Source organism: Sturnira hondurensis, unplaced genomic scaffold, assembly GCF_014824575.4.
Source record: "Sturnira hondurensis isolate 20B ecotype Veracruz unplaced genomic scaffold, ASM1482457v3 Scaffold0008916, whole genome shotgun sequence".
In the NCBI taxonomy this organism is placed as follows: Eukaryota; Metazoa; Chordata; class Mammalia; order Chiroptera; family Phyllostomidae; genus Sturnira; species Sturnira hondurensis.
Genome location: NW_028081547.1, coordinates 591,225 through 616,199, shown reverse-complemented (window position 1 = coordinate 616,199; position 24,975 = coordinate 591,225). Strand labels below are relative to the sequence as shown.

Sequence of the window (24,975 nt, the reverse complement as noted above, 5' to 3'; positions counted from 1 at the left end):
TCCCTTTTTAAGAGTTTCCAATGCTTTAATCTTATTGGAGGTCAGTTAGAAAGTGCTATGCTATCCTACCAACCAAATATTTAGCTGAAGCATTGCCTACTGGTGCTTCTTGACTTGGGAAGGTAAGAAGATGGGACAGAGGAGTTCATGATGACTCCCAGAGGTGGAGGATCATGGCCATCTGAGAATGTCTGGAGTGGACGCTCATGAAGATTTTCGGGTGCCAGCAGGGTGAACTGCTGCTTCAGGGTGGGCCTCTGGTGGGGTCCATGCGGCGGATGGTAAAGGGTTTGCAGGAGGCAGAAGTCACTGAGCAGAGCTGCCAGGTGTGACCAGTTGGCATCACCCCCGGGTGTATCATTTCCAACTATTCTATAGCAATTTTGAAGCTGACAGCACCTGGGAAACTGGAACTCTGCTGGCCCCACCAGCCTTTCTGTGGTGACCTGAACTTGACACTGGACAATGGTCTTGAGCTCTTTGTCTGCACTTTTGTGCAGAGTGTTTGCACTGTGAGAGTGTTTCTTACTCTTTGTCTGCACTGTGAGAGTGTTTCTTACTCCTTGAGCTCTGTCCCTGGTATGGCTGGATACTAGACTCAGACCCCAGGAAACCTCTTTGATGTTCCTGTTGGCACAGGCCCTGATGCGTCTAAATTCTGAGCTTGTGTTCTTTTTCTGTGGCTCAGGATGGTAATACTTTCATATGTACCTAAACTCTGAATTTCTCAGAGGCATCTCAGCAGCAGCCAAAGGATTTTGTGCACATGGAGGCCAAGGCCAAAATGTCATGTTAGGGAAGATAAAGAAAATACCATCTCCAATTACTTGTCTCTGGGAATCAGCCACGTCTGAGACTATCTGGTCCTTCAGTCTGTCCCCCCACACACGGCTGGGCTGCCTCACCCCTCTCAGGTGGAGGGGCCTTTAAAATTTCTCCAGGAGATGAGATTCCTCACACTTCTCCATCAGCTCTTCCTGGTCAAGAAAGAGAAGAAGAGCTTTTTCAATTTGGAAAACTCAATGAATGAGATGTCATTGAAGGTAAGCCCCTTTTAAATATCTAGGCTGAATAATTTCAATTCTATTTGAATGGAAGCAAAGATCTTTTAAAGCCCCCGGTCTTATTTCTCCATTCTCTCCCCAGGCGTGAGCAGTGTTCTCATATTTCTTGGGGTGCAACCCTGCCAACTTCTGTGCCAGGGCTCAGGACATGGGTTTGGGAATGTGGTCTGTATGCCCCAGACTGAGCAAATCTTAAGTGGAGGTGAGTGTGGCTCTTGTTTAGGAGGGCAGATGCCTTGGCACCTTCTTTCCTTTGCCCCCCGTCCTGCTCCTCTGTATTTCTCAGTTAAAATAAAATACTCTTGTTGGATGGGTCTGAGTTGTGTCCTTCTTTATAGTGTCTACTGTGAGGCAGTTGCACACTTCAATCCTGGCGGACTTCCATGGGCAAAACCCTTTTCCTTGGATGCCCTGCACTTCCGCAGTGCCCTTTGGATTTTGTTCTGATTGTGCTGAGCCTCGGGGAAGCTGGCATTGTGGGTCCTCTTTGGTCAGGTCCTTTCATGGACTTGCAGCAAGTTTACTCCAAAGATTCACCTTTCGTTCTGTTCTCAGCTTTCCCCAGCAAGTGCCAGTAGTCTTAGAACCAAGACTGTCCTCACTCCCCATGGGGACTGGCCTCGCCTCATCTTAAACTTGGTCCTTCTTCTTTGTCACTAGACTGTGTGGTTTGGCATAGAGAGACTTTGTACATAAGAAAAACTTACGTGTTTTTATGTAGCCCTTTCTGCTTTTCATTTGCATTACTTCTTTTGGTTCTGAAATAATATACCACGGTGCTGTCCTGTAGGTGACCTGATGGGCAGAGTCAATACCAAGAAGTCTGCCATCTTTCTGGGGACAGCCAGCAAGCATATTTAAGTAAGGGGAAGAATTAAAGTAGAATCTATAATGTGACCTTTACGATAAATCTACAGAGTCCCAGTAATAAAAAAATAAAAATAATCTATTAGGCAAACTATAGGCAAAGTGAACAAGATAAAATGAAGTTCTATCCACACATAAAATGCAGATGAAATCAAGGAAGAAAGCAGGCTATTAATTCTTAAAATCCATCTTTTTAATTCAAAATTGCTACTGGTTTTACACACTAGTGGTTTTGCTGGCCACTTGGGAAGAAATGGGCATCTTGGAAAGAAAGCTTTAAACTTCTTGGAATCTATATGAAATCATCATTCTGGAAAGAAGTACGCCCCCCCCATTCTTGCGTTGAAGTTTGATTAGTACTTATACCCTTCAAGTTAATAAGTAACTTAAAACACAATCCATAGACTTCCCCTTGTGTGGGCCTAATTGGGCAGACATTGCCTATGAAATGGCTTGTTTGGATAAATTTTAACCAGGGCTGGCCTCCCCTAGATGGTGGGGAATAATACCCTAGCAACGCACGTTCAAGGTGTGACACTCCGCAGGTTCAGTGTCAAAACAGGCAGGTTCAGGTTGTGCAAGAGGACAGGTGGTCTGGGTGGTCATTCTGCTTGTGTGGGGCAGCAGATGAGGAAGGCACTTCAGGTGAGTGTCGTGAGTAATGGGTACAATCCTTCTAACCCTTCCTGCTTGTTTTACTATCGAGAGGCAGTGGCTAGGTTATTTCCAAATACGTTCTCAGCTATAGGTGTTCTCCTGTCTGTTGTCAGGCCAAGGTGGTCCCTGAGCAGTACGGCTCTGAGAGGCCCTTCTTTGGGTCTTCCTTTTCCCTGAGTGATCGCCACAGAAGAACCACTTGGGCAGCCTCGAGTGATTACTGTCTAGCTGAGACAGATTGTTCTCATGATTTCCGGAGTTCAAAGCCAAAGAGAAGGACACTAAATTGTTTTAAAATTGTGCTTCATCATCGCAGTGGTAGACTCTCTAGAAACACACCCAAGCAGAGGAAAGCTGTTCCTCCAAGTCGTTGGCTGGATGTCAATGCCAAGTCCTTAACTGACGCAGAGATGCATTAAGCCTGCCACACACAGCAATCCCAGCCCCCAGGAGGTCCCCTTAAGTTAGCCACATGAGACAGTCATTGTCCAAAAGAAAAGCACTCCATTTCTTTTTCATTCATTTTAAAGGCGCTGTGCCCAATTTAAGGCATACTCCACTCCAACTCCTAATTCCTATGTCTCCCAGTGCTTACTCACACCAACCAACCCTTTCTTTTCACACTCTGATAACTCTGAGAAGCAAAGATTTAAAAAAAATGTACAACTAAGTCGAAAGTTATTTAGATGTTTGGTGGGTGATGATGTCACTATGACTGGTTCCATCCCTTCCTGTCTCCTCTCGTTGACAAAGGAGCAATAATTCTTCTCAATAGATGAGAAAAAATGCCCCAAGATGTCAGTGGGAGGGCAGCATTCATGGGTGGCATTATGCAGCAGTTCCTGCTGCTTCTAGAACTTCAAGAGAAAGTTGGAGAAGAGAGAAGCTTAGGACCCTGGGTATTTTCACTTTTTTCCAGGGGCATTCTGGGAAAGGATGACTCACCTGTGTGAAGGTGTTTATTCCCATGATTCATGTTTAAAATCTGCTACTTCTTATGCTATAGTTACACGAATGATGAATATTTAATCCTGCATATACTGAAAATGAAGGTCAAGTCCTGTATTGAAGTCACTAGTGATAGTGACTTCAATACAGATTCCTGTCTCTGAAAGGCAAGTTACCTGCTGTTAGCAGAGTAAAGCTGAAAGGTTATACATTGTTGAAATTTTCCTTAATGAGTTTATTTGCTCCAGAATGGCTGGTACACAGTTGGGGGTGCCTGCTGCTTTCTCTTGGCTCCTGGTATCAGCAGTGCTTTGGCGGATGTGCACATTAGGAAAGAGGGGAAAACATTTTGGAGAGACATCTAATTTGAGGGCTGGATTCCAGGGTAACAGTGTAGTTTCTATGTGAAAACGGCCTTGCCCTAGTCTTTAACAGTTTAAGTTTGTATTGAGTAATTCATTCATTTTGTGTCTGTTCATTCATTTGAAACATCTTCGGTGTGATCATGCTGAGTGTTTTTCACATGGTAAAATTGCTATGGTTAGTTATAGTCAAGGAAAACTCTTTTTAAGATTGCAATAGAAATTGACCAGACTGTTATCATGGTCTCTGATAAAGAAACCGGCACTGAGGATACCCAGGGCTTTAGCGGAAATGGCCAATCACACAACTATTGTACCTGCCCTAGTCTTCCCATGCCAGGTCTCTCTCTTCCCCAGCCTAGACATTCTCCTCAAAAAGAGAGGGGCAGGTGGTTGGAGGGAACTAATATTCACTGATCATGTGCTTTTTGTGAAGTGTAGTGCTAAGCACTTTAAAAGAAATAGCATATACAATCCCACAGAAGTCTCCTAACAACTTGATAGAGTAGAAATTACAACATTCCCACTTTACAGATGAGGAAGCCAAAGCTGCAACATTGGCCCCAAACCACGTAGCTGATAAACTGAGGAACCAGAATTTGAATCCAGCATATCTCAAGGCGTCATCTCCCTTCCAGGTGTCCAGGACTGAGATCCCAGATTGAGGAAGTGATTAAATGGCTTTGATGAGAAGTTGCAAGACTGAGAGGTTCCTCTGCCTCATCCTGCGGACTCTCTTGTCTTGGTTTCCCTTTGGTTCTCCATCTCCTCGTTTCTCACCTTGGGGACCAAGTTTAAAAGTCAGCAGTGCTTATAAGGGCCCTGTCACAGTTTTCTCCCTATGACATGTGCCCTCTGACATATCTTTGGACTTTGATTCATTTCTCCCGAAGTTGGCTTAATAAGACTATTCTTTTTTATCTCAGGGGAGAAGCAGTGTTTTGTGATGGAGCAGGGTCAAATTATTAAAGACCATGGAGAGATGCTTGTTTCTCAAGGGCTCTTCCCACCGAAGGGATTCTTTCCAGGTGGAAAGGCCCTTTTCGCTCCCGTCTTTACCTAGCTCTCTGTACTTGTTACCTGGCACATTAATCTATTGGGCTAGCCAAAAAGTCTGTTACACTGTTTCCATAAGGTAAAAGCCACATTTTTCATTTTTACTAGTAACTTTATTGGTGTGGACATTTTGAGTATGCCTGCTGTCTCCTGCTATTGGGTTCTAGTGGGAAGAGGCAAGGAGTGCTGCTAAACATCTCCCAGTGCATATGGGAGCCCCAAAGCAAAAAATTACTTGGCTAAAATGTCAGTAGTGCCAAAAACTTAACAAACCACTTTGACATATTGGATCAGTCATAGCACCTTCTCTGTATGCTGCACAGATCTCTTTTTTTTGCATTTCAGTTGTGTTTTTACCTTTCTTGAAAATAATAAAGCATAATACACTGAATATATAGCTTATTTTCTTCCATCTTCAATAATATTAAAATGGCTGCGCAAAAATTCACCAATTTTAAGAAGTTTTTTTTAAATGCATGCTGATAGGACAATGGTTACAATACAAGCTAACAAAATTGTTTTGAGTGAAATTGAAGACAGCTAAGCACTACTAGAGCCATGTATGGAAAAATGTAATGTACCAACCCACTAGCTAATGACAAGAGTCCCAGCTTCCTGTTGAAGGTGTCTTTCATCCCTTCAGAGAGCTGCAGAATTTAACTGTGGTTCTTCGTTGTGTGCCTAGGAAGTTAGTATTACCAAACCAGTGGGCTCCAGGAAAATATGGTCCCAAAGACATTTCAGTGGAGGCCTTTAAAATGGCTTTAATATATCCGACTTCCTCCTCCGATCTCGTCTGTAGTAACTGTGCACACAGGTGTTGACACAGTGTCTCCCACAAGCCCAGCCTCCTGGCAGGCACCTGGCAGAGCTGGGAGGTCAGCAGAGATCGCCTCCGTGACAGTGCACTGTGAACTGTAAAACACAGTGAGGGCTACTGTAACTACCACCATCACCATACCCCTGGCCATGCATCATGAGCAGTGAAGCCGCCCAAGGCAGAGAGAAGGAGGCTGTCTCATTCTGTGCCCGGTTTCTTTAGGGAACAGGGTCTTTCGAGGTAGGATTCTGAGAATTTGCTCCTACTCTCTGCTTTTGGGTCTTTTTTGAGAAGTCATGCCATGTACTTAACCTGTGTCGAGGAAGTCAACACAAATCACTGTGTGTGTAAAGCATCTCCCTATTCTTTTCTTTCCCTCTTAAATGCTCCCCCCCCCCCCCCCCCCCCCCCCCCNAATGTCCCCCCCCCCCCCCCCCCCCGGTTTTCTTCATCCCTCTCTGACACTTTTATTGCCAGGCTTGGTTTGGAAAATTATGGGTAGGGAAAGTTCAAGGGCAGGATGTTTAGAGCAGCTCTGCACATCTGTGAAGGGAATACAACAGGAGAGCCAGCAGCTGTTGAAAGAATGGAAGGTCGGGTGGTGGGGTTGCTGAGCCCACTGGAGGTGGGGGAACAGGAGCCCCTCAGGGGATAAGGGGCTGTAAATAACTCTCAGTGGGAGGTCCTTGTTCCCTTTGGGAATCTAACCTTTCACGATAACACTTGGTCCTTTGATTTGGAAGAGACCCTAACTCAAACATTTCACCTCATCTAGTTTTCTGAATTGCAGTTCTCTCATCAATTAGGTATAAACCTGAAGAGAAGAGGGGTGGAGAATATGCCTAGTCAGTGGGCGCCCTCCCGCCACCCTTGATGGGGGGTCTCTGCTTCCTTGCTTATTTCTCGTTGTGCAGGTGATACATAGGTACCACATGCAGTAGCATGTAGAAGGAGACTGCTTATCTTGGACATTTCCTCGAAAAAAATCAGGGACTATGTTAGGAATGGGAGGGAAAATGACGCTAGACCTTCCAGGTTGGCTGCAAAAACTTTAGGATAAAATGTTAGAATTTGATGAGGTGCCAGAGTTCAATTGGTGCTGCTGTTCCCTGTGCCTCGGCATCCTGTCCTGCAGAATGAGGGCTAAGTGGCCTGCTCAAGGGCACCCAAGCAGCCAGGTGCCGAACTAGAGCCGGAAGCCAGAGAGCCCTTGCCTCTCAGTCCAGGCCCTTGTCTACTTAGGTTTTTTTCTAAGAAATAAATCATGATAAAAAGTGTGACAGTGAGTATTATCTGTGGAATACTGAAGCAAATCATGACTTTTTATGCTAGTTCTGGAGTTTCAGGATATCATCATGGGGGGAACTTTAGGACAGAGATGATCTCAGGTGGAGAAAATCAAACCCAGCCAGGTGGCTTCTTGGGCTAACTTCAGTTCATCCTCCTTGGCAGGTGACCTTAAACTTCTAGGTTTCATAATCCTGCTACTCTTTTTTTCCCACGTACTATTTCAGAAATGGAAGTAAGGGTTCATCTCTGTTGTAGAAGGTTAACAAGGCTGAACGCATTGGTTTGGTCTGTTTGGAATTTATTATGCGTTACTTTGGAGGACGTTCGCCCAATTGCTCAGTTGTGTCTCCTGTAAAAAGACTATCTGATAACTGTCTATACATCATATCTGCTCTATCTTTGAAAATCGGAATGAATTCCTTGTCTTCTCATCATCCCCAGAATTTAAAAAGAAAACTGAATTATCGGAGACCATTTTAGCCTTCTTCTGTCTTTTAAAAGAATAATTATTTCAGGGCAAATGAAGAAAGTGCATCCCCTTCTGGGCCCAGTCCGTCAGTTATGTCTTCTCAAAGAGCATGTGCGTGTACCGAGACGGCTGGGTCTCCTCCCCCTTGCACAGCACTGGTCCTTCACCTGAAGTCACCAACAGCGTGCCATCAGCGTCTGCCGGGAGATCAGGGTGGGAGCCAGCTGGAGGGACAGGTTAGAGCACAGAACAGTTTAATGAAAACACAAGGGTAGAGCTCATGCCGAACACAGCCTTGGTTGTGCTGAGGCATGGGTCAGCTACTAGGGCTTCGGCACCGGATTGCTGGGCTGCAGACAGGAAAGGAGATGTGATCTCTGTCTTTGCTTTGATTCCCTTGTCCTCCTTCTTGACAGCTTGACAAGCTACAGCTTTGGGGAGACCGTAGTCAGTTATGAGTCATTTGTGGTTGAAAAATAGAGTTCTTGCAGTAAGGATCCCTCACAGTAAAAAGCACTTGGGACTTTTTAATGCATATGTTACTGTTTCCAGAATTTGAGAGAAGGAAATGTAAGTGTATATGTGTATAGAGGGCAACCCTGTCTCACCTGTACACCAGTGGGAAAGATAGCATGAGGAGATTAGCAAGCAATCTCATCATAATAACAAGGATGACACTGAGAACCGTAGATCTCTATGAAGTACTGACCGTGTCCAGGACTTTTGCTAGGTATAGGAGAATATCATGTACTATGTATAAAAATGTGTCTTTTCTATTAAGATTATCTCTATCTATATCCGTGTCTATAGCTCTATCTCTTCCTGATATCTATGTATCAGGAAGTCCAGCCAAAAATATAGGGAAGATAAGGTAACAAAACAAGGTAAGAAGTGAAATATCACTGGGCGGTATCTCATCAGGTACTAACATGAGCATTGCTGATGGTTAAGCTGAAGGTTGAGAAGGTGAAAAAAATGTTGATGGAGTGTTTTGGCTGTGGTAGGCTTTGAACAGAGGAGACAGAAAACTTTGTCTCCCCTCTGACTCCAGGACCCCACAGAGGGGCTTTTGGGATGGCCTGCACTTTGGTCTGTTAGCTTTATTTCCAGTGTTTACTGAGCCCAGTGAAACCCTACCTTGAAATCAACTACTGAGCTTCAGGATTGAGAATGCTTCAAGGATAGCATAACAGAATCAGACAGGCAAACTATCTTGGGTGACGAAATACCTGTTCTCCCTATCTATGCACATGATCAAAACCTTTGGAAACTTTGAGTTGGAAATTTCCGGAAGTGGCTGAGTGAATCAAATCTATTCCATCTTTTTGAAACCTAGGTCAGAGGCAATATGCCTTTCAGAGGACTTGCTTATGAACTGGACACATGCTGGATATCTGGGGATGTGGTGGGGAGGAAAGTCGTGGCTGAGTAAGGCTGTGTGTCGACCAGGTGGCTGCAGCCTGCCCCGAGATGTTGTCCGGAGATGTTTGCTGGAGGGCCACGCGGGGGCTTTCATGGGCTCTGCTGCTTGTTCCTTCAGGGTTCCTTTCTCCATAAAGAATATTAATAGTTATATCTTATGGCTGTGTTTGTCTAAAGGTGAATGTTATCCAGGCTGGAGTCATTATTACATATTCATTATATTATAGTTACTTTTTCCTTCTGACTTGAAACAAGTTAAAAGTAAGACGTCTTCATGGGTCCCTGGAAGTCTGGGGGGCCTCGGGCACTGTGTCTGCCTTGCCCGATGGAGGAGTTGGCCTGTTTCCTCCCCTCCTGTCAGCCCCACTCATCTGGGAGTTTTCACAGATGAGAAAACGTGCCAGAGACAGACCCCTTGTACCACACCACTCCCAGTGCCGTCTCATAAAAATAAAAGTAAACATTTCATTTCAAACCATGTCTTATGCCTTGGCTTTGGGAAGTATTAACTTCAGCAACCCAATTAAATGATACATAGGTGGATATGTAAACAATTTTTAAAAACTAAAAATACTGCTTTTCTGCTGAGTTTTGGAAAAACATGTGTTTTGTTTATCCTTTTTAAAAAAATTCTCAACTGAGGATATATGTTTATTGATTTGGAAGAGGGAGAGAAACATCGATGTGAGAGAGAAACATTGATTAGTTGCCTCTTATATACGCCCCAACTGGGGATCGAATCTGCAACCTAGGTATGTGCCCTGACTGGGAACCAAACCCACAACCTTTTGGTGTACAGTACGCCCCAACCAACTGAGCCACGGACCAGGACTGTTTTGTCCATTCCAATATCTGAAAATTCGTCTCATTCTAGGAGCTCGGTTCCCTGAGGGTACCACTGTAAAAATAACATCTCCCGTTTCTGAGGTTTGCAAGCTCAAGTAAGCAGGGGCAGGCAGACGTGGAGGCAGATCTGGGGAGCACTGGGGTGAGCTGAGAGCTCAAGTGTCCCCTGAAATGGCTTCCCAGCTCCAGCTGATTTGTCCCCAAGCAGTAATGCAGACTCTTGGAACTAGATCTTCCCATGTTCTGAAGAGAAGAAAGGAAGCTGAGCTTTAATGTCAAATCTCCAGTTTAAAAATATTACCCAGGACTCCAAAACTTTGAAAGTACTCTGCAGGCCAAACACAACACCTCTGCAGTCCAGATTTGGGCCTCCCCTTGCCATCTCTGTTCTAAACCGTGTCTTTTCCTGGTCTCGAATTAGCACTGCTCCCTGGGTGCCAAAAAATGTACTTAATTCTTGGTCTTCTGTCTCCCTCAAAAGGGCCCCTTCTCTCTCCAGGATGAGGAGACCTGGCCTCAAGTTGCTCTGGCTTGCTTCCAATCTAACCATTTTCAAATGCTGTGTGAGCCAGTGTCCACTTTTCTCTAGGCAAATACTGTATGTCACAGCAATAAATCACCCGCAACTTACTGTAAAACCCCGAAGCTACATATCACTAGGTCTATGTCATCCCTGAAAATAACGTCGTTAGGACCTCATAAACATACACTCTGTTTGTTTAAGAACTGCAAGAGCTTTTCAAACATGGTTGCTAAGTCACAAGAGTGTATTTTCCAGGACATAAATGGAAGCGAACATAACCCCCTAAAGTTGTCCGATTCTTTATAAGAAAAGAGGCCCAAATCTGTGTGTCCTGCCGGTGTGTTAACTTGACCACAGCAGAGTTGATTACACTAAGCGTGCAAGTGCTGGTAATTGCTCAAGACTGTCTTATGACTTACTTGGCTATATGGGCGTATTATACAACACTTGGTTTAATTTCTAGCTTGTGTGTCTGTGAAAGCATGGGTTAACGTAGATATAAATCCTGGCTGGTAGTTTTCATCAGCCTTCAAGTTTGCAATTTGCTGAGCATTAGAGTCAGCTTTACTGATTAAATTTTCATGCTGTGGCCCCTTCAGAAATAAAATCGGAAGCATCTATGTACCTCTCTTCCCAGATGTGGTCTAAAGTCTGCGCCCCACCTCCTCCTCCTCCTGACCTTTCCCTTTCTATGTGGAAAGCTGGCAGTTAATGTTAAGGTAGCAGTAAACTCTACTTGAACATGGAGTCTAGTAGGTGTTTTCAGAGCTGGGGAAAAGCTGATCACTTCATTATCATAACCCAGATTCCAGCTGCTCATCGCCTGATTTCCAAATGGAAAACACTCCCGCCACCCACCTTTCACCTGTCAAGATTCTCTCAGGAAGGAATTGTAGGTATGGCTCCAGGGCCTGCCTGTTAGATGTTGGAATCTTCTGGAAGACACATGTCCTCTGTTCCACGTTCCTATTTGTACCCAGACGGAGAGCCGCCATCTCTTCCCCTGAGAGCTGGTGTTTCCACCTCTCCTCCCCGCCCTCACTGAAGATTCAGAAAATGAACCTGTGGCCCTGTTTGAGATCCACTGGATGTCGATGCCCTAGAGGGGCTAGCGGAGACAGGAGGCAGAGAAAGGTGAAGAATGTGTATGCTCTCAGATGACTCTACCTAACACACGCTTTTGCCTTTGGCAGCAGGAGGGAGTGGGTGAGGAGTGCAATAAGGATTTTTCCCTCTTCATAACAGCATGAACAGGAATAATAAGGCAGGACTGAAGGAGCCATGTGGGTAACTGAGATGTGGTCTGGGCAGCCACGCAGCTTGTCAGTGCCTTGGAGCACAGTCTGTGTTCAAGTATGTGGTGAGGCTGGGGAGCAGACAAGGAGGGCATTTGGTGGCTGCGTGTGCACACATACCTGGAGAAGGCAGGAATGAGTGATTACTGGAAGCTACAGAAAATTATTGAAAGTGGTGTGTAGATTACCGCATTCAGTGGTGTAGGACAAGCACCCTTTTGGGTATTTGATAAAGGCTATAGGAATTTGCTTGCCAGGGAGCCTAATCCCAGTCTGTGGACCCCAAGCTAAGGATTCCTGCTCTATTACTTTGGTTTATCTGCTCACTCCTGTTTCTTCTGCCATGAAGATGACGTGGCAGACAGAGGGCATCCTCATACGGTAAGGAGCCGTCTCCCTCCTGGCGTACAAGACACCCTAAGCGGGAGTCTGTCTGCAGTGTTTTCTCTTGAGCAGGTCTTGAGAATGTGGGGGCAATGCTAATGAACCAGGGAGGGAAGGCCGTAAGCTTCCTAGCTGTTCCTTTTTTACCAGGCAGCACTGAAAGTGGCCTGTGAGGTGAGATGGGTGTGTAGGGCAGAGCTGAAACACTTTGTTTGTGGCTGTTTCTATACATTGTGGGTTAGCACCTGTTTTTCAGGGAAGATTTCCTCCTTAGACTGCAAATCAGGGATGCACATAATCTCCCACTGAAATTCCATCTGAGACCCAGTGCTGGGGCACCAGCACCTGGTGCTGCCCTAACGGATGTGAGCAGCTGCCGCTTCCCCAGGAGGCCGTGTCTCTTCCCCACAGCTGCAGAGTCTCTGGGGGCCGCTGTGGGCTGGTCCTACCCATCTTCAGACCAGTTTGATCGACTACAAAAGAGGGACTTCACAAGAAGCCCCAACTCCCCTGAAAGGCGTGTTTCCTTCAGATTGTTTCCTGTCCCCACCTGTCTCTAAGCCAGTCAACTGTGACAGTTTAATTGGTGTGTGGAACGCAGGGTGGGGAGAAGTGGGCAGGGGTGACTGGCATTCTGGAAGAAGCAGAATCCCCCGAGATGAGTGAGGAGGACCGTGACAGGCAGGCCTGAGAGGCCCTCACAGGCAGGAGGTCATGGGCCCTGGCTTGGGAAGAGCTCTGGCTGAGGAGAAACCGTGTTCCAGGTCCCTCCTCCCCAGGCCTCCCAGGCCGGTGTGTGCATTCCTGTGCGTCGTCAGCCCCCTGCACTGGGGGCCTGAGGGGCCGGCTGGAGGCTGAGGCCTGGACTGAGGATGGGCGTAAAGGAAAGGTGGTACCACCCGGCATTGAGCAGGAGGGTTTGGAATCTGACCTTCACCAACCACTTTACAGCTGGGTGCCCGTGGGCAAGCTAGTTAGCCTTTCCAAGTTGTAGTGTCTTTGTGACAAGGGGTGAAAATGGTGATGAGGGTCAAGGATAAACCCTCCTGCAGCCAAGTGTGTGGATTAGATAATGTGTGTGAAAACTCCTAGTGCAGTGCCTGGCATGGAAGTGGCCACGATGTTGTTGTCCTTTGAGGTTTGTTGTGAAGCTTTTAAATGGGTCTTTAGAGATACAATATGTAAACATACTAAAGTTAAGAAATAAAACAAGATGAATTGCTAGGCAGTGATTAATTATCGAGGTAGTGGACAAAACCTGAAATTCTTAAAGCTGCAAATCTTAACTCATCAGTGGTTTGTGAATGTAATAGAGTGGGTCACAATCAGCATTTTATTTATTAATTTTTGGCACTTGATCAGTTTATTTGCTTGTCTTTATGTAATTAAGTTTTTTTCAATTAGTTTATATTCAGTATTATTTTGTATTAGTTTCAGGTGTATAGCACAGCGGTTAGACAATCATACTTTACAAAATGTTCACCCTGACAGTTCCAGTATCCACCTGGCACCATATACAGTTATTACATTATTATCGACTATATTACCTGTGCTGTACAGAAAGCATACGAAGAAGATGAGATCCAACAGCCTTAGCTAACTACTGCTCCAGAAGGTCAATGTGACTATTTGAAACTTTTGCTTCAGTTAATATATACAGATCTGTATATTTTGTGTAGACATACATGTGTGCTGGTTTATGATGTAAAATATACAAGGTGGGGCAAAAGTAGGTTACTAGTGAGTACATGAAACACAGAGTTTATCATATTGTTTTTTTCTAGGGACAAATGTAAACCTAAACCTACTTTTGCCCCCCCCCTATATTTTTTACGGTGGTTTTTACTGAAAAGTAGTTTGAGTCCAGGAAGGAGAGTGCTCTCTGGGCCGCAGCAGCTTAGGGCTGCATCGGGGAGGAAGGGACACTGGAGCTGGGTCCCCAGACATGGGTAGGATTGGGATACTACAGAAGGAGAGGGTGAGCGGTCCACAAGACCACCCTCGCTTCTAGCACCAAGTGCACGTCAGGGGTTCCCTGAACCACCCTCAGCTTTGATCATGTGCGGGAGGGACCGCAGCACTCCCTGACAGCTGTCATGTTCACCGAGGACTTGGGACAGGGAAAGGATGCAGATTAAAATCAGCCAAGGGAAGAGGCACTTAGGGCAGATGTGGGAGGGCAGCAAACCTGGAGTCTCCACGTCCTCTCCTTGGGGAGTCACGGGCAGTGCTGCTTCTCCAGCAGGGGTGTGTGACGACACACGAGGAGTGTGTGACGACACACGAGGAGTGCAGCCGAGCAGGGAAGCCCACTGAGCCTCTGTTCAGAGTTCTTCCCGGGGCTCAGTCACATAAACTTGCGTGATTGACCTCAGTTTCTAGTCATTTTGGAGGTTGACTGATACCACGTGACCCCAAACCCCTCACTGTATATCATGTTGGTAGACTTTCTGGTGTGGTTAACCACCACCCTCCCCCATTCGCATTATTACTACCTCTCTGACCCAAGATACCCAGGCAGAAACTTTGATCAGGCACGACATCCCAAGCTTGCTTTCCAGAAGCTGAGGGCCAAGGTCAGACCTCTCTCTGGGCCAGATTAACATCTTTACAGCAGAGGCAGCAAGGGGACTGGGCTGGCTGAAGGAGGGTCTCTTCTGGAGAGGACTTGGTGTGGGTCCTCTGAGCCCATGCATGAATAGCAGAGGTTGGAAATGCTCCTTCACAAAGGCCAGTGTTTCTAGGGTCTGTCCATGTCAGCAGAATCACCATTGAAAACAACATGATTTATCCATCTCCTCAGCCCCTGCGTACACCCAAACTGGATAGCTTGTTGGGTGAGCCAGCACCTGGCAAAATGACACTGAGCACAGGGCACAGGAAAAAGGCCACCTGGATGCCTGCTCCCCACGTGGGTGAGCCGCCTGGGTGCATCGACCTTTGATGTGATCCCATTTACTTCCATCTCCAGGTGACCTGGACTCTTCCTGGGCTCTGTTCCTTTGCAGACCAGACAGGTCAGCCTACAGGTGCCCTTGGCAGCTTTGGGAAGGAGAACATCTGTCTCCCTGCCCCAATTTAGCTTCCCTTCTGTAAGGCTTGATGAGGTCAAACCCAGAAAACAGCGAGAACTCAAGCTGGGGACAGAATGTAGCCCCGGCATGCCGTCAGGCCATGCTGCCCCCCATGCCACCTGACAAATGAGGCAGTCCCCAGCCAGGGACAGTTTGTAATTGTGCAATCAAATTAACTTAGATTTCAGCTTAATGAAGTGCTTAATGTCCTGAATGAGGCTGAGTCCTAATATTTAGAGAAACAAGCTGGACCCCAGGAAAGATGAGAACAGGCTTCAGTTAATGCCTGTTAGTATTAATTGTGCTTGCAAATTAAACCTTTTCAGAAATCCATCCTTTATGGGAGACAATATGTTAGTGCCCAATTCTGCTGTGTTTTTGCTGCGGGGTTTTCCTGCTGTGGCTCAGAAACAGTAGAGTGGAAAGAACATTTTTTCTGGAAATTTCTGCTGAACTCTACATCGTAGGGAGTATTTTGTAACTTCACAGCATCTTACTTTTCTCAGCTGAACAATAAGACACGTTTTCCTCGTTTTCTCTGAAATTTCTCTTTTCTTCCCTAGATGGGACTGTTTACTTATTTATTTAGTGAAAATTGATATCTGGAGGTAGGTTGACCTGGTTGCAAATCTTCCTTCTGTTACTTACTAGCTGTGTGAACTTGGGAAGAAGTCAGCCTCTCTGAGCCTTAGTTCCCACAAATGTAAATATGGAGAATGACAACTCCTGCTCCTTAGGATTGAGAGCAGTAATTGAGATGCTGCATATAAAGCACTTAGTGCAGGACATAGGACATATTAGCACTTATTAAATCTGATTGATGATATAAAGGTGAAGCTATTTTCAGTATGAATTATACATCACTAAGTTTGCATCAGTAGTTTTAGTTTTCATTAAGTTGATGATTTAGTTCCTGTTTAGCAAGTGACTGATGATTCAGTAATTAATTAATTCAATAAGTAAATATTTATCGAATGGCTATTACGTGCCTGGCACTATGTTAAGCACTAGGCATTTCCAATGGTAGTGTCAGAGGGAGACACATTGACAAATAAATAAGATAATTTCAGTTGATGATCAGTGCTGGGAAGAAAATTAAAACAGTAATGGGACAAAGCAGGGTTTTTTTTAACCTTTTAGTGCTGAGAACACTTTTGGCAGTCTAGTGAAGACCACAACTCTTTTTTCAGAATATTTATAAATGCATAATATGAAAACATTGAATTACAAGAAAACCAATTGTAGGGGAATACAGTCATCAGAATATATAAAACAAATTTATGTTTTATATATTCAATTAGTATACTAATTGGCTAATTCATTATCATCAAGATCAAGTACAACAGCTCTCATACAACCCAAAGTAGGATTAGTGTAAATAATATTTTGAGATGTCTACATTGATGATGCTCTTATATGTACATATCTGGGATTTCTGTTACTGACAAAGTCAGAGGTATCATTAATACTATTCTAGTTTTTTGCCCACATTTACAAAGATTTTATTTATTTTTAGAGAGAGGAGAAGGGAGGGAGAAAGAGAAAGAGGGAAACATCGGTGTGAGAGAGGAACCTTGATTGGTTGCCTCTCCTATGCACCCTCACCAGGGATCAGACCTGCAACCCAGTCGTGTGCCCTGACCTAGACTCAAACTGGCGACCTTCCACTTTGCAGGCAACTAAATGAGCCACACCGCTCAGGGTATTTTTTGTGCACATTATGATTAAAGAAAATGCTAAATTCGAGTTAGAGGTTAATGAAAATAAAGATGTGATTTTTCTCATACCAGTCCATGGACTCTTTGAATGTTATCCAAGGACCTCTTGGGAGTCTGTGGTCCCCAGGTAGGAACTCTTGGAAAAGGCAGTGACTTTAGCTGGGGATTGAGCTGTTTTTCAGAGATGTGAATAATGTGATTTCTGCTTTTAAAAAGCCATTCTGAATATATAGATTAATAGAATGGAATTGAGAGTCTAGAAATAAGCCCATTCATCTGTAGTTGACTGATTTTTGACAAGGGTGCCAAAAGCATTCAACTGGGGAAAGAATGGTATTTTCAAACAATGGCGCTGAGACAAAAGGATAGCCGCAAGCAAGGGAATGAAGTTGGACCTTTACCTCAACCACATAGAAATGAACTCAAAATGGATCAAAGACGTACATGTAAAAACAGAAGCTTATAAACGTGTAGGAAAAAAGCATAGGCAGAAACCTGTGTGATGCTGGATGTGGCAATTACTTCTTAGTGTGGCACAAAAGCACGAGCAACAAAAGAAACAGCAGATAAATTGAACCTCATCAAAATTTAAAACTTTGTGTTTCAAAGAATACTCCCAAAGAAGTGAAGAGAAAACCTACAGAATGGGAGAAAATGTTTGCACGTGATAAGAGACGTATCTAGAATATACAGATAACTCTTACAACTCAGTATAAAAAGATAACCAAGTAAAAATGAGCAAAGGATAAATATTCATCAACACTTTGGCTATGAGGAGAGCCCAAATAAAAACTACCATGAAATACCATTTCACACCGACTAGTATGGCTGTAATAAAAATGACAGCTCGGAATTGCTGGTGAGGATGAAGAAGTGGACTAATTGTAACCCTTGTGTGTTGCTAGTGGGAATGTAAAAATAAGACAACAGCCTTGGGAGGCTGTCCAACAACTCAGAAAGTTAAACATATGGTCACCATGGACACAGCTATTCCACGCCTAAGTATACACCTAAGAGAAAGGAAAGCATATGTCCACTTAAAACTTGTACTCAAATGTTCATAGCAGCATGATTCACGATAGCCAAAAAGTAGAAAGAGTGGGTGGTTGGATTAACAAAATGGGGTATATTCACACAGTGGAATATTATTTGGTTAAGAGAAGGAATGAAATACTAATACATGTCACAACATTTATGAACCTTGAAAATTTTTTCTAAGTGAAAGTAGCACGTCGCACCAAAATGCATTACTTTATTTCTATGAAATGTCCAGAATAGGCAAAAAAGACACAGAATAGATTAGAGCTTGCAGAGGTGGGGAGATTGGGGAGTGAGAGCTACAGGGTTTAGGGTTGCTTTGTGAGGTGATAAAAATGTTCTAAAATTGATCGAAATGATGGTTGCAGAACCTGTGAAGGTACTACAACCTGTGAGTTGTAGCACACTTTCAGTGGCTAGAGTGAATGGCGTGTGAAGTACACTTCAATGAAGATGTTACCCCCCAAATCATTCTGACTGTGATGTGGAGAACCTAATGTGGGTTGCAAGATAAAAGCCAGGATAATATTTAGGAGGCTGTTTCTTTAGTCCCCATTTAGAGGGTGATGCCTTGGGCTAGGGTGGAGGCAGTGGAGATGGTGAGCACACGTGGGAGGTAAAATGGACGGAATGTGCTGTTTAGCTGAAAATAGAGGGACTTCTAGGTTGTTGACCTTGATAATAGGCCTTTTCCTCTTAGAAGACCTGAATTTCAGTTACAATATGTAGAAATGTTGAGAGGATTAGCAGTAGACCCAAACACTACAGACTTTTTGGAGAATTGGAGTGCCAGGTGGTGCCAATTTCACTGTGCCTTTTAAGGAGGAAAAACGTTATACACACAGACTCACCGCACCTTCACGCGTGTCCTTATGCATGCAAAGCAACAGCCCCAAACCACACCTTTCAGAAAACCAAGCCAGGGAAGGAAAATGAACACTTAGCTTTATGACTTCTGTCAATGCTGAATTTGTTCAGTGAAAATAGATTAGTGATCAGAATAAGTAGGAAAGAATCTGTTCAAGAATTTGTGTATCTTAAACATGTCCATCAAGCCTAATTTTCTCCCAGTCACAAGTATGAATAGTGAAGGAGGGGAAAATGTCATTTCAGAGAGTTAGTTGTTACAGGATTTTGATTATGTCAGCAAAATAATGGCTACAGTGATCATTGTTTCTTTAGTCGCTTGGTCCCAGCTAAAGCCCTGGCTAAGAAAATTGTCAGTCCAGGTGTGTTAAAATCTGAGTTACCTCTCTGGAAACAGCATGGCTCTCCTGATGACCGATCTGTTGATGAATATTTATCCTTTTTTCATTTTTAATTGCTTGTCTTTTATACTGAGTTGTAAGAGTTATTTACATATTCTAGATCCGTCTATTATCAGGTACTCTATATGATATGTAACTCTATGTGATATATAAATGTTTTCTCTCATTCTGTAGGTTTTCTCTTCACTTGTTTGGTAGTGTTCTTTGAAACACACAAAAACGTTTTAAATTTTGATGAGGTCTGATTTGTCTATTGCTTCTTTTGTTGCATGTGCTTTTGTATCACACTAAGAAATAATTGCCAAATCCAGCATCACACAAGATTACTTCTATGTTTTCTCCTAAAAGTTTGTTTCTGCTATTACATTTAGGTCTTTAATCCCACTGTAGTTCAACCCAGGGGGGTTGTTCCACTTACCATAACAGCTCTAAGGGTGGGTTAGCAGAGCCGTGTTGGAAGACCACAGACTTTGGGCTCAGAGTTGGGGTTCACACTCCAGTCTGTCTCTTTACAGGAGTGTAACCTTGGGCAAGTTATAATCTCTGTAGCTTTGGCCATTTCAAATGTATAATGGCCATGCTACCACCTACCTTCACCTTGGAGTAAAGATCTGTATAACTTTATAGCACATGCCTGGCAGACAGTAGGCTGCATAAATGCTTTTCCTGCTCAGTGATGAATACCAGGAGGGGAAAGAGATGGATTTTAAACAATGTGCTTGAAATTTTTTCATATTATTTTTGGACCTTGTCATAGACTATTTTCTTTGCAGTGGATTTTCTGCCAAACCATGCTTGATTGAATTAATATGGAAATTTTAATATATTTATTCTGCTTGTGTATACCAGGGGTGAGGGAGATGAAGTGCATGACAAATTGGGAGGGTAACCTGGGCTAACTCATGACCTTGAGATTCCTCAGGTGCATGACCCACCTTTGTTTACTTTCCATTATGTCCGTGGTCTGGGTGGACTTGGGGTGGTTATTGATCTCCCTGTTCCTTCTGGAACATGGCCTTCTTATCATTCTTTAAAAAAATAAATAAAAAGGAAAAGTTGCTGACCACAAACTGTTTCATTAACTTTGGAAGAGTCAACGACTATTTATATTACTATGATATAAACATGTATTCCTACCTAAAAATTTCAACCATCTCTCCCCGATAACACTCACTGATAAGTCCTAGTGAGTTGGTGCACATGATGGATTGGTCTCAAGCACTGTGGGTCCCCATGCAGTGAGCGCTGAGGGCTACTCCTCCCATGGAGCTTGTCTCTGGTGGTGGAGAGGGTTTCAGATCAGTGCCTCCTGAGGAAGGAGACAGCACGTGACCCCGGGTGGCTTGTGTTGGAGTTTCTGATCCCTGAAGGTGGTTGAATAATGGGGGAGAATGAGAAGAGAATGAGAGAGAATGTTTAGGTCCAGTGCCCAGTTAGCTTAGAGTGTGGTAGATCAAGGAGATGCCTGCACTGATAATTTTGCATGCCTTCACATTGTTATCCTTTACATACTTGTTAAACATTCATTTAGTAGAGAGACTGAGCTTTGTGAGGGGGAAGAGAAAGAGAAGGAAGAAAACTATTACGAAGGTGTATCAGAGGTCTTAGCCAGCTGCCTTAGCTATTCAGAGACCCTCTGTTGGTCTTTGAATTTGTCCCTACGAAGTCTTACCTCCTCACAAGTGGCTTTCTAAGTACATAATCCTCTTAATCAGGTATAGTCAGTACTCTTGCTGAAAATCCCATTCTTTCATCTTGTTATCTTTCCAGTGATGTCTTGGGTACCTTATACATTGACTCCCCCGCCCCCCAACGAAACTGAGCAGTTGACCCACCCCCTGATTCATCTCTGGCTGAGAGTTTTCTAAAAATATTTAATTTAATACTTACTTTGTTCCAGGCAATGTGCTAAGCTCATTGTAATTATTACCCCACTTCATCCTCCCAACAGCCTATACGGTAGGTAGCAATATTATCCTTATTTATGGTTAAGGAAACCAAGGCTCGGAGAGGTCCGAGTGGCTTGCTTAAAGTGACAGCTGGAAAGTGGCACAAAGAGGGTTTGAGTCCAGTCTTTACCTCCAATTCCTGCATTTGTCTTGGGCAACATCATGCATTATTTATTTCAAAGTCAGGATTTTGGACCCATTGACACCGAAGGAAAGTAGCTTGTGGATAATTTGATCCTAAAGTCATAGGTACCAAACTTAGTAATTTATTATAGAATCAGAATGATTACAATCATGAAGTATAATTAGCCATCATGTAAATCTTTTTGAGAACTGGTGGGAGCTACCTTTCTGTAAATGTGGTTCTGTTTTAACTTGATTCCTAGGAGGTAGAGCATTTGCGTCATAATTTGCCTTTGGGGGTAACTTCCAAGCCATTGACGGACCAAAGCTTTAGAACGATGGGACTCTGGAGTTCGTAGGCACCTTCTGAGGCCTGGTGAACCTCAGAACCAGAACCTGGGTTTGGTCAGATGCTCTGTAAGGAAAACGATGGATTATTCTTCCTGTTCCTACCTAGTTGCAAAATTAAAAAAATAAATAAAATGACGTGAAATAAAGGCCAGACACTTAGGGAAAATTTTTCGCCTTCTGCTCTTCTCTGTGGACCTCAAATTGCCTGATATTCTGGCTGTTCCCAGGGCATTGACATCAGTGGAAACAGCACATGCAGAATGATCGTGTATTATGCTATCAACTTTATGCTGTGGTCTGGCAAAGGAAATACTGCCCCAGGCAAAACCCAGGCATAGAGGGGGCTGCATTATATGAAAAAACAATTAGGCTTTTCCTTAATTACTCCCAAAGAAGAATTCTGGCTTTTATGGTGAACTAAAAGTATGAAAAGAGCAGATTGTATAATGAGGGAGGTCTACCTGTCTCTTAGAATACTGAAATTATCCTTCTGGACATTGTGAGTAAAATGGAGACCATAAGGAGTGTCCAGTTACACCCCCGGGAGTGTGTGGCCATCCCGATAGCCCCTCTGTTTTCTCTGAAGCTCTTCCTTGTGGGGGTGAACAGGTTTCCTCAGAGCCATTGTGATTTATTCCTCTTCTTTCCCCAAAGCATCCAGTCCTGGGCCGAGCAAGGGAAAGATAAATGACTCCTGGTGGCCATGTTGTAGATTACTTAGTGTCAGTTGTCAGTTCTTTTCTCCCTGGGAAGGGTTTGAAATGAGATTGCTTTCGACAGACTGTCCACGATAAATGATTTTCTGGGTAAGAAACTGCTATCCTGCCGATCTTCACCAAATCACCCTGACAAATGTTTGTGGTCGCAGGGGGCCTTCCCAGTGCTGTCTCCTGCTGGGGGGCGTGGCCAGCCCGGAGCTCAAGCCAGGGCGGGTCAAACTGGGTGCTTCTTGGATGAAGACAAAGAGGGACAAGGATCTTTGTTTCTGGACTGTACGTTTCTGTTGTTACTAAAAATGTTCCAGATCCGAGAGAGGAAGGCAGGTTAAAGAGACGTATACATCGGTTAGTTCTGGATTATGATGTTGTTTCCCTGTAAACTGTTAGGAGTGAGGTGACTAATGTCAGTTATAAATAGAACAGTGATGTGTACACACAGCAGGGCAAGAAGCCTCTAGGCAATGTTCTCAACCTCTTATTAGTCCTTGACCCTTCCTGAAAATTCATAAAAATAGCATGCTGTCCTTCAGTGTTATTTAGCATTTGAAAAAGACAACACCATGTCTAAAAATGCAAAGGACAGTTTGACTTTTCTAGCTGTGCAGAGCCCCCTTTTCCTCCCCTAGGTCTGGAAGAGTAGAGGCCTACATGACAATAATATTGATTGGTGAGAGGCCCCCAGGGCATTGGCAGGAAGCTACCTCTAGACAAGAATCTGGGGTCTCAGCCTGCAGTATCCTGGGGTTGTTTGGTCAGGGCCCAGGTGAGGCAACTCTGCTAGGGTGGCCCACAGCACGCTCGGTGCTGTAAATGGGACCTCAGCAGTTTCCGTTCAAAGGGTGTTGTCTCTGTCCTCCATTTGGTCATGTTGCCTCCACGACCCCTTGGCTGCCTGCTAGGTCCCAGTCCTTGCCTTCCCCTGATGCCATAGGGAGAAGGTCACAAATGTCTCTCCAATGAAGTTACACAGTGGCCAAGATCCCAGGCCAGCTCTGGAAGCTTTCTGTGGCCGGCTACGTGGGTCCAGAGAGGCACGCGGAGATGCGGCACTCCAGGACCTGTGCTAATGGGGGCCTGGCTCCCAGGTGGGTGTCAAGCAACAGCGCACCCTGCACAATTGCTGGGAATACCACTTGGCTCCTGCTGACACTTCAGAAGCAGAGCTTATTGAGAGCTTGCTGGTTTTTCTAGTCACGCTGGAGTCTCTTGGGTGGAGAAAGTTGGGTCACGCTCCCTCTCCCCACCTTGTTCTTCCTGAAGCGACCCTCCATCTTCCCAATAGTTTCAGCCTCTGTTGAGATGTACAAATGGATGGACTGGGGCCTGAGAGAAAATGTAGGTGCCCAGGAACAGCCAGTTGGTCAACTTCAATGCCAGTCTGTTTTGCTGCAACATCTATTTCCCTTTGTCAGTCGTTGCTCAGATCCTCTCTGTCTGGCTTGCCTAGTCATCCAGATATCCTGTCTGGTTTGCCCGGCATACTGCAGGGAAGGACTCAGTAAGGTGATCACTGCTTAGTAAAGCCAGTTGTTAATGGTCTAGCACTGTTTATTTATGGAACCGTATTCTGCATCATGTTTTGTGCTGTGTGCTGGGGTCACAGAAGGGAATAGAAAACGGTTCCTACCCTTCAGGGGCTCATACGCTGACATGGAATCTGACAACCAGTGGTACCGGCAACAACAACAGCAACAGTATATTGAGTGCTTCCTATGTCCTGAGAATTTTCTTTTTATTAACTCCTCTGAGTCTTACCACAAGCTCATGAGGTGGGTGCCATCATCACTCTTATTTTATAGATAAGAAAACAGGGGTTCAGAGAAGCTAAGGAGCTCCCTAGCTCCCATAGGTAAGGGGCAGCACCACCAAGATCTGAACCCCAAGAACTCCAGCTGTAGGTTTCGAAGTTCCTCAGCAGCCCACAGTGGAGGTGAGTCTAGGGCAGGGTGGGCACGAGGGAAGGACGTCGTCAGCACTTCACCAGGGTTTGAGGAAGCAGCGCCAGGGAGCTCATGCTTGAGCTGGGTTCTGCCTCTTCCCATGGTGCCGTGGTCTTTGGTGTTGATGGGAAGCAGCTCTGTGCTCCTGATTTTCTGGACTGGGGCTGTAGGTACTGTGATTACCCCACAGCCCTCTCCTGTAGTGTGAGGAGCTTCCCAAAGGAGATGGGTTCACCAATGTTCTCCATTTGGATTCAGGGATTCGGGAGCTGTGTGCAAAGGAAGATATGTCTGTCCACGTGCTCAGATCCATTTTCAGAACATGACTTTCAAAGTCACGGTCACATGGGGTTGACAGCCTTTCAGGACCTGCTCAAAAGGAAGATATCTTCTCTCCCAGTCTGGGGTTATGTGCCATGGGCCTATGCCATGCCTTGTTGGGTAGAACAGAAATTGGAATAATTGACTCTATTTTGGGAACAGACACATCTGTGGCTAATTAGATCAGCTGAACCCCAGGTGTGTCTGGGTCCGTGGAACTGTAACATCCCAGAGAGTCAGTAAATAGGGCCAAAGGAGAGAGACGGGCAGAGACCGAGACTGACTGAGTCATGGGAAGCACCCCTGTCCCCATGCCCTAGCTTCAACAGCAGGTCAGTAGCAGAGGCATGGGCGGAAATCAGTCCAAACCCTTCTGCAGCCAGCAGTTCATGCTGGGAGTGGCACAGTTGGCTTGTTCCTGCTCTCATCTATTCTGGAACTTCTCTGATGTCAGGCGAATCTCTAAGTAGT

General features: G+C 44.7%; 1 protein-coding gene across 9 annotated transcripts in view; it reads left to right on the top strand.

Moving 5' to 3' along the window:
- The window catches only part of KCNMA1 (potassium calcium-activated channel subfamily M alpha 1), a 728,885-nt gene that overhangs the window by 377,595 nt on the left and 326,315 nt on the right, over positions 1-24,975 (top strand). The gene's annotated exons all lie outside the window — the stretch shown is intronic.